The sequence below is a fragment of the Helianthus annuus genome, chromosome 12 (genome assembly GCF_002127325.2).
Source record: "Helianthus annuus cultivar XRQ/B chromosome 12, HanXRQr2.0-SUNRISE, whole genome shotgun sequence".
Taxonomy (NCBI): domain Eukaryota; kingdom Viridiplantae; phylum Streptophyta; class Magnoliopsida; order Asterales; family Asteraceae; genus Helianthus; species Helianthus annuus.
Window position 1 is genome coordinate 108,928,848 of NC_035444.2, and position 7,903 is coordinate 108,936,750.

A 7,903-nucleotide genomic window follows, 5' to 3' on the forward strand; every position below is an offset into this window, starting at 1 on the left:
TTCGGTAAGTGTTCATGAACCGTTCGTGAACACATTTACTTCCTTAATGAACGAACACAAACAAGGCCTCGTTCGTGTTCGTTCGGTTCGTTTACAACCCTATGTGTAGGGCTAGGATCAAGCTTTGATCCACTCAATAACACATGGAATGATCCTACTGGTGCTTGATTCTCTATAAATAGTCTTGGGTTTTCATCACATTTCCTTGCTCATTCCAAACAAATCTGCTCTAAGTTGAAGCTCTCATTTGTTGAAGGCTTCATACCTGAGTTTTCTTTGTTCTATCTCCAATCTTGTACCCTTTGTAACTTTCTTTCATGCTTTTTATGCATTTCAAGCATAAAGTTAAACAGTGTTTGACTTTCTGCTTTGAGCAACCTTTGGTCAACACAAAGTTCGTTTGAACTTTGCAACGTGAGCGTAATCACGATGGTTATAGTTCCTTGTGACTATGCCTACTGATTACCACGTTGATTAGGCGTAGTGACGAGTCAAAGTTTCGGTCAAAATACGTATTCACGCGTATTTTGCAACAAAGCTATTTTTGGGTATCAAAACACTTTGTTTTGATATCAAACTTGTTTTCTAACTTAGTTAAACATGTTTTAACATGTTTAACTTGTCACTTTTAGTCTAGTGCTTATATAGGGTCGTAAGTTAAGCGGTCTAAACAACCGCTTAGACTTTCGAACCTGACCCGTTTGGTCGATCATCAGGATCCGACCAAACACATTTTGTGACCATAGTTGCATAGGGAATAACCTTCAGAGGTTATACCTTATGGTCACTTAGCTTACTTAGTTGTATGATAGGTAGTTTATATATATGCCTTAAGAAAATGACCAAAATGCCTTTTTTACGCATAATTTCATTTTAAGCATATGTAACCTAAATTTTGACATCTAAACTGATTAGGCAATGTTATTAGACATGTTAAGGCATATAATACTTGTCATAGGACTAGTTAGGCGGTCCGAACGCGTTCTACGCAAACGACGCGTTAAAGTAGCGTAGACTACCTTAACGAGCCGTAATGGGCCGTAAGCACTTAGGATAGGTTCCAATTTAGATTGTAGGCTTTGTTAAACCATATTACATGAGTTCCTATACTCATTTGGTTTTCGAAACCTCAATTTATCCGATCTTCCGATTTAGGTCCGGTTTATTAACGTAGTTACCTATATTAGGTGCCGATTGATTCCGTGATCCATTAAACGTTATTTGGTTGTTATATCAAGAAGTCTAAGCAATATCAAGTGAGTACATAGTCCCCTATTTTCCAGTTTTCAAATATTTTGAGTAGATACTTTTTATTTGCCATACATAACATTTGATTATACAAGACATGATTTACATTTGACATTGTTTACACATAAACATTTTGACATTGGTTTAAACAAGACATTTTGGTGGTTTATTTGGTAAGTGATTTAAATAACGAGGCGTGTGTAATATGATAAAAGCATGGTGGATACGCCACTGGTACTTCCTATATATAGTGCTTTTATGATATTACATATCATAGCATTATCTAAATCATTTCAACAAGACATGTTACATTTTATACAAATAACATATTTTTACAAGACATTGTTTTAGAAACGACATTTTGTTAGATATTATGTCCGGTTCGATAAGTCAACGCTGCCGACTGGGTCTTGATCCGTAAGAGTTACACCTTGGGCAACGAACTAAAATCCACTTAACCTGTTTAACTGGTAATTACGAACAACATATGAGACGGATCATAATTATATTTATGATCATAAGCGGGTATTAACTGAGAGACGGGTACATGGACCGGGTGACACGGGTATACTCACCCATTGCCACTTGTCACGCACCAAACCTTTGGCCAACTACAACACATGCATTTTTGCATGTATGCCACTTGGCTTTCATGCAAAAGGGTTCATGTCTTTTAAAAGTGTGGGTCTTGCATTTTGGTAGAATGGTTGGATAAACAAGAAAAAGGTAGAACACAAAATGCTCTCAACAACACCCACATACACAACCGGCCACCAAGCCACCGCCGCGGGCCACCGTCGCCGCCCCGCCTCTGCCCTACCGCCGCTGTTTGCCGCGGTTGGCCACGGCTTGGCGTCACCTCCCTCGTCGCGTTTCGTTGGTTCATTTACTAGCACTTGTTCGTTGAACCTCGGTGTCTCGACCGGTTAGTCAGTAACCGAGGTATCTTTCTCATCGGTAGTTAAATATATTTCATTGTGCTCGTATTTGCATGTAACCGAATCCTGTCGGGTTTCGCTTTGTTGATCATTTGTTTATATTTCCGTTGCGTTTTATTAAGTAACTTGCTTAATTAATTAACTATTATTTATTGAACCGGGTTTTTGATAAATAAAATTTTGACCGATCACCATGGAAACCCAATACATATTTAATACAAATTCATTTTTACTTGGTTATTTATTTAACCATGCATTATTCTTTTATATCATCTGATTTCTTATCGATTTTCGTATGATTCATAAAAGAAAACATTTTTATAAGGTTCATGACTACTTTTTGTTAAACATTTTTTAACCTACAAGTCGTGAATCCTGCATCAACAAAACCTATGTATCTCACATGCATTTTTATGCTGACGTACCTATTTTCACATGTGTTTCAGGTGCTGTGTTAGATGATCATGATGCAAACATAGGATCGGACAAGGGCTTTAGTGACTTAAAACTATGAAAGACAGTTTAATTCATGTTATGCTTCTTAAATTCCTTGACAATGTAAACATTTTACATCAATAAAACAAAACTTCAATTACCATGTGTTGTGAAACAATGATTCTGTTACTCCACTCCCCGACGTTTCCGCCGCGATTTATTGTTTTACGCGGTCGGGGTGTGACACTGAAACACATTCTCAAAAGGATCAGGATCAGAAGACTTCTTTGAAAAACGAAGCTGCCAGTGAACCATTCTTGAACACACATGGTTCATGTGCTGATAACTCGTCTAATGATTCTGCTGAAGTTTCTGGTGTTTCATCTAATAAACTAGAACTCTCGGATCCTACCAAAGCTGATGAAGTGAAAACTAACGTGAACAAGGCTCTAAGTGCGCAAGCTGAACAATCTGAACCTTTTGTTAGTGATGAAAAGGTTCAGATCAAGCAACAAGAGCCGAAGTGAGCAGGTAAAGGACGTGGAAATAAGAAGCCTAAACATCAAAGACGATCAGTGTCATACCCCGATATTTCCACATATTACCGATGGGCCCGGCGGGGAGTATCGTGACGTAGTTGATATCATCATTGTCAATACACACAATAATATAGCACAGCGGAAGGCTTGGTGAATAACCTATTACAAACCATAATGTCTGAGTGTTCGAGTTTAAAAATATACAGACTGGAATGTAATAGGATCCACAGGTAGATCATAAATGTACAAAGAAACAAAAACAACAGACTTCAGGTATCTTATGGATTTGCAAGATCCTCTATGACACCCTATAGCTCCAGCCTATTACGAGAGGTACATGTCAATCAGTCTTTAAGAAAATACGTCAGTTTACACTGGTAAATACAATTTAACTGACTCTTTTGAAAACATTTATGAAAATTGATTTAAGTGCACACGGCACGAATCATTTACAACTTGGGACAATCTTTAATAAAATCTTGTATACAGTTTTACATGTTTTGTCACACATATGGGGCCGGTTTGGAAGCCGGTCATGATTAACTGACTGACCACTTATAAAACCCACAGAGGAGTTATCCCCAACTTGTGGGTAATTTAATATTTAGCATTTGCATCTGTCAGGTGCATGACTGCACCCCGTGCATAGGTCGTGGCCATTAATAACTTAAATGAGCCGAGGATATCCAGGACACGCTCGTTAACCCCCAATGTTTATGTTATCAAACAATACAGATTAAAACGGGTTATGCAGATTTATTACATCACAATCCGATTAAATAATCTCATACCCGACCAAGCGGTATTATTATAATACCGTATCCCAAGCCCGTATAAGGGAAAATAAGTTAAAAGTATTTACCTGATGCTAGCAGTAAAATCCTAAAGCTTTTTGAAGGCACCTTCTACCGAAATCTATTTTATATGTATAGAAGGTTTATTAACCTATTAGGATGCTAAGGGGTCTTTAATTAAGTCAAGGACTTAGACCGGCTAGCTAGAAGGAAACCTTACGGTTCTAAACGCTAGATTAAGCGGAGACCGATATAGAATGTGATTTAGACCTAACAAGATTGGATACTTGTATAATATGGGTAAACTAAACACATTCTGAAAAATGAGAATTTAATGATAAGGTTAAGCCCGTTTCGGCTATTTTACGTAAACTAGTCACGTAAACCGATCCGAACGCATAAACGCGTAACGGATAACCAAATAAATTATATACAGGTCTTAATCATTATTATGCTCAAAATATGTTAATACATCAGTAAGATGTTAACATATATGCCCAAAAAGTAATTTAAACCAAAACAAGTCCCTTAAGGGCATTTTGGTAATTTTAATGCTCATAAAAGAGTTTAAATGTTAAGCTGAGTTTCAGGTCTGATCTAAACAGTAAAAACATGTATTTTTATAAGTTATAACAGTAGGGTATTTTATATATGTGAAATTTATCTTATATAACCAAACTATGCACCGGAAGGGCATTTTGTTAATTTCACATAGGCTTTAAAGGTCAAAATACACTTATGAGTTTAAAAACTTTGGCTTACTGTATAGTTATATAAATTAGCTTAAAACATCAGTGGTTAATAAGTTTTATATGCCAAAAATAGTTTTGACCCATACTAGGTGCTAAAAACGCTTAAAAGTCGGTTTAAAGGGGTATTCGGGTTAAAATAGGAAATCTGAGTTTTTGAACAGTTTAAAAAGTTTAGAATATTTTATTTATCATATAGGATCAGTAGCAAAAGGTTTAGCATTGAAAAGTTATGTAAAACTCATTTTATGCATGAAAAGGGTAAAACCGGCAATTACCGAAATCAAGCTATAATCCTATGTTACACTCAGCCTAAAAATAAATAAAAATCTTCAAAAATCCTAAAATAATATTTAACATCAGTAAGTAAAAAGTTTGGTGTCAAAAATCGGGTTTAGATAAGCTTTATGCTAATTCATCATCATCATCATCATACTCAGTAAATCCCACCAATAGCAAAGCTAAGGTAGGGTCTGAGGAGGGTAAGATGTAGACAGCCTTACCTCTACCCGTTAAGAATAGAGAGGCTACTTCCAGTGAGACCCCCGGCTCGATAGTAGTTTTGCATCAAGCCTTGGACATAAGGTACATAACACTCAGCAATTAAGACAAAGGCCGATTAGTGCATGTACTCCCTTGTCTTTCGGCTATCAACGTCACCACATGATGCATGATTAACCATCCCCATCTTTTAACGTTATTTTCACAAAATTATTAAAATAACGTTAAAAGTAGTGCACTTTCACTTTTGCCCCCCGAGCGCCCACACATATATACATTATATGCACATACTGCCAGCGGGGCGACAGGCTTTATGCTAATTACGCCATTTAAATAACAAAATGCTTCTTAATTACGCTATGGAGCATAACTCCCATTCTAGACCCCAAACTGATATCAAATTTTTGGGACATGTCTAAATATCAGTAGCAAAGGTGTTAGTCCATTCATATGGCTAAAAATCTTAGTTGTATGTCAAAAGGGCGTTTAAGGCATTATTAAGCATAATTACGATCAAGTGCATATGATTCAAACCACTAGGCAACATGCAATATAACTTCATAGGGTTATACTACTAAGTAATGTGGTCCTAATGGAAGCTCAAAACATGGGAGAATCGAGCTTAAATGGGCCAGAACTGAAAGTCAAAGCAAAAGTCAAGCTTTTGTGAATTTCGGTTATAAACTGACCTTAGACTATTAATTGCCGGGTTAGGACTGATAAAACATGATTTAATATTAATTACTAAGTCATTATAATGTTAAAATATAATTTAGAACCTCTGGTTTATTAATTTTAATCATTTTCAAACATTCTGTCCAGTTTGACTTTCTGTCAAACTACTTTGACCCGACAATTGACCAGTCAAACGAGATAATTAGGAGGTGCCCTTTTAGGGGTTAATCACCTACCTTAATGTGGTCCTATAACTACTTTCAATTCGATTAGTGGCTGGTCCATATGTAATTAAAACGAAAGTCAAACTTAATTTACGATAAGTTTGACTTATAGGCAATTAAGCTAATTAAAACGACTAAACAAGTAATTAGAGGCTTACTAATGGTCCAAGTTGTCTTTTCTACCCTTGATAGTCTTCTCCTTGTCCTTAGCAGGCTCCAGATGTTGTAGATTAGCAAATGTTGCAAGTGTGCATAAGAACTCAATACTAGCACTCCTTATATAACAATTCACAAGATCATGGATCCTTTCCAGGTGTTAAGGGGGGCCCTAGGATCACCCCAGGTGTCATAGCAAGTGAATTAAACCGACTTAGTGCCCCTAGAGTCGATACAATCAAAGTTAAGGCAGTGGAACAGCCTAACCCGCACCTGGCAACCATTTTCTGTTACTGGCAGTCTTACGCGGCCCGCGTAAAAGTCTTTGAAGACTTACGCGGCCCGCCTGGACCGGCTGATCAGGTTAAAACTTGTTTGAATCTTGGTAGCTTTAGTCCCTGATCGATTTTAACCCTTTTTAACCTCATTGTTGGCATGTAGGGCCCTTGTAGTCAGTTTGTTGAGTCTCAAGGATGAATAGACTAACTTCGTTAGGCTCGGGTTCGTTACATATCCTTATGAATACTAGTTTCATCAAGTTGACATTTATAGCCCAAAGTTTTGAAAGCATGCTTAATGATCTTGAAACCACGTGAAACTTTTATCACTTATTCTTGGGAGTATATTTGAATATTTCGAAGCCTCGGTTTCGTTAAAAGGTCACTCAGAGGTCAGAATTGACATATTGACACGTTTAACCCTTGTAATTTTATAATCTTCCGATTATTTTCGTAAACGACTTCTTATATCCAATTGATCACCCGTTTAAGAATATTTTCTTCACGTATGGTCATTCAGAGGCACAAGTTTGGCATGTTGACACTTTTAGTCCCTTTGTTTACATATTTTCACTGTTTGTCAACTTTAGTCCCTTAAACTCAATCTTTCGCATATTTAGAGTTTAGGACACGTGTCTATACATAATTGGACATGTTTTTACGTGGTGTTACATCCTCACCCCCTTAAAAGAAATCTCGACCCCGAGATTTACTGGAATAAGTGAGGGTATTTCTGTCTCATAGTGGACTCGACTTCCCACGTATACTCGGGACCTCTACGAGCGTCCCATTTGACCTTTACTATAGGCACATGCTTTCTTCGGAGCTTTTTAACTTGTCGATCCTCGATCGATATAGGTCTTTCAACGAATCTCAAGCTTTCATCGATTTGCACGTCTTTATGTGACATAGCTAGCGATTCATCGGCTTGGCATTTCTTGAGATTACAAATGTGGAATACATTATGAATTCCACTCAACTCCTCAGGCAGGTTTAGCTTATAAGCTACAGTGCCGACACATTCGATAATCTCGAATGGTCCAATATATCTAGGGCTCAACTTGCCCTTTTTACCAAAACGCATCACACCTTTCCAAGGTGACACTTTTAATAGAACTTTATCGCCTACCTCAAACTTTAGAGGTTTTCGCCTCTTATCAGCATAACTTTTCTGCCTATCCCTGGCAGCTTTCAGGCGATCACGAATCTGGACAATCTTGTCCGTCGTTTCAAGGACTATATCAGGTCCTGATAACTGAGCTTCTCCTACTTCCGCCCAACAGACAGGCGTTCTGCATTTCCTACCATATAATGCCTCAAAAGGCGCAGCCTGAATACTCGTATGGTAGCTATTGTTATAGGAGAA

At 37.4% G+C, this 7,903-nt stretch overlaps 1 long non-coding RNA gene across 1 annotated transcript; it reads left to right on the forward strand.

Annotated features, from left to right (window-relative positions):
• Positions 1-1,973: 1,973 nt before the first annotated feature.
• On the forward strand, positions 1,974-2,781 carry LOC110897059. The gene is made up of 2 exons (XR_002568404.1): positions 1,974-2,190; positions 2,633-2,781. It is a non-coding gene; the product is annotated as an uncharacterized LOC110897059 (long non-coding RNA).
• Positions 2,782-7,903: the final 5,122 nt, after the last annotated feature.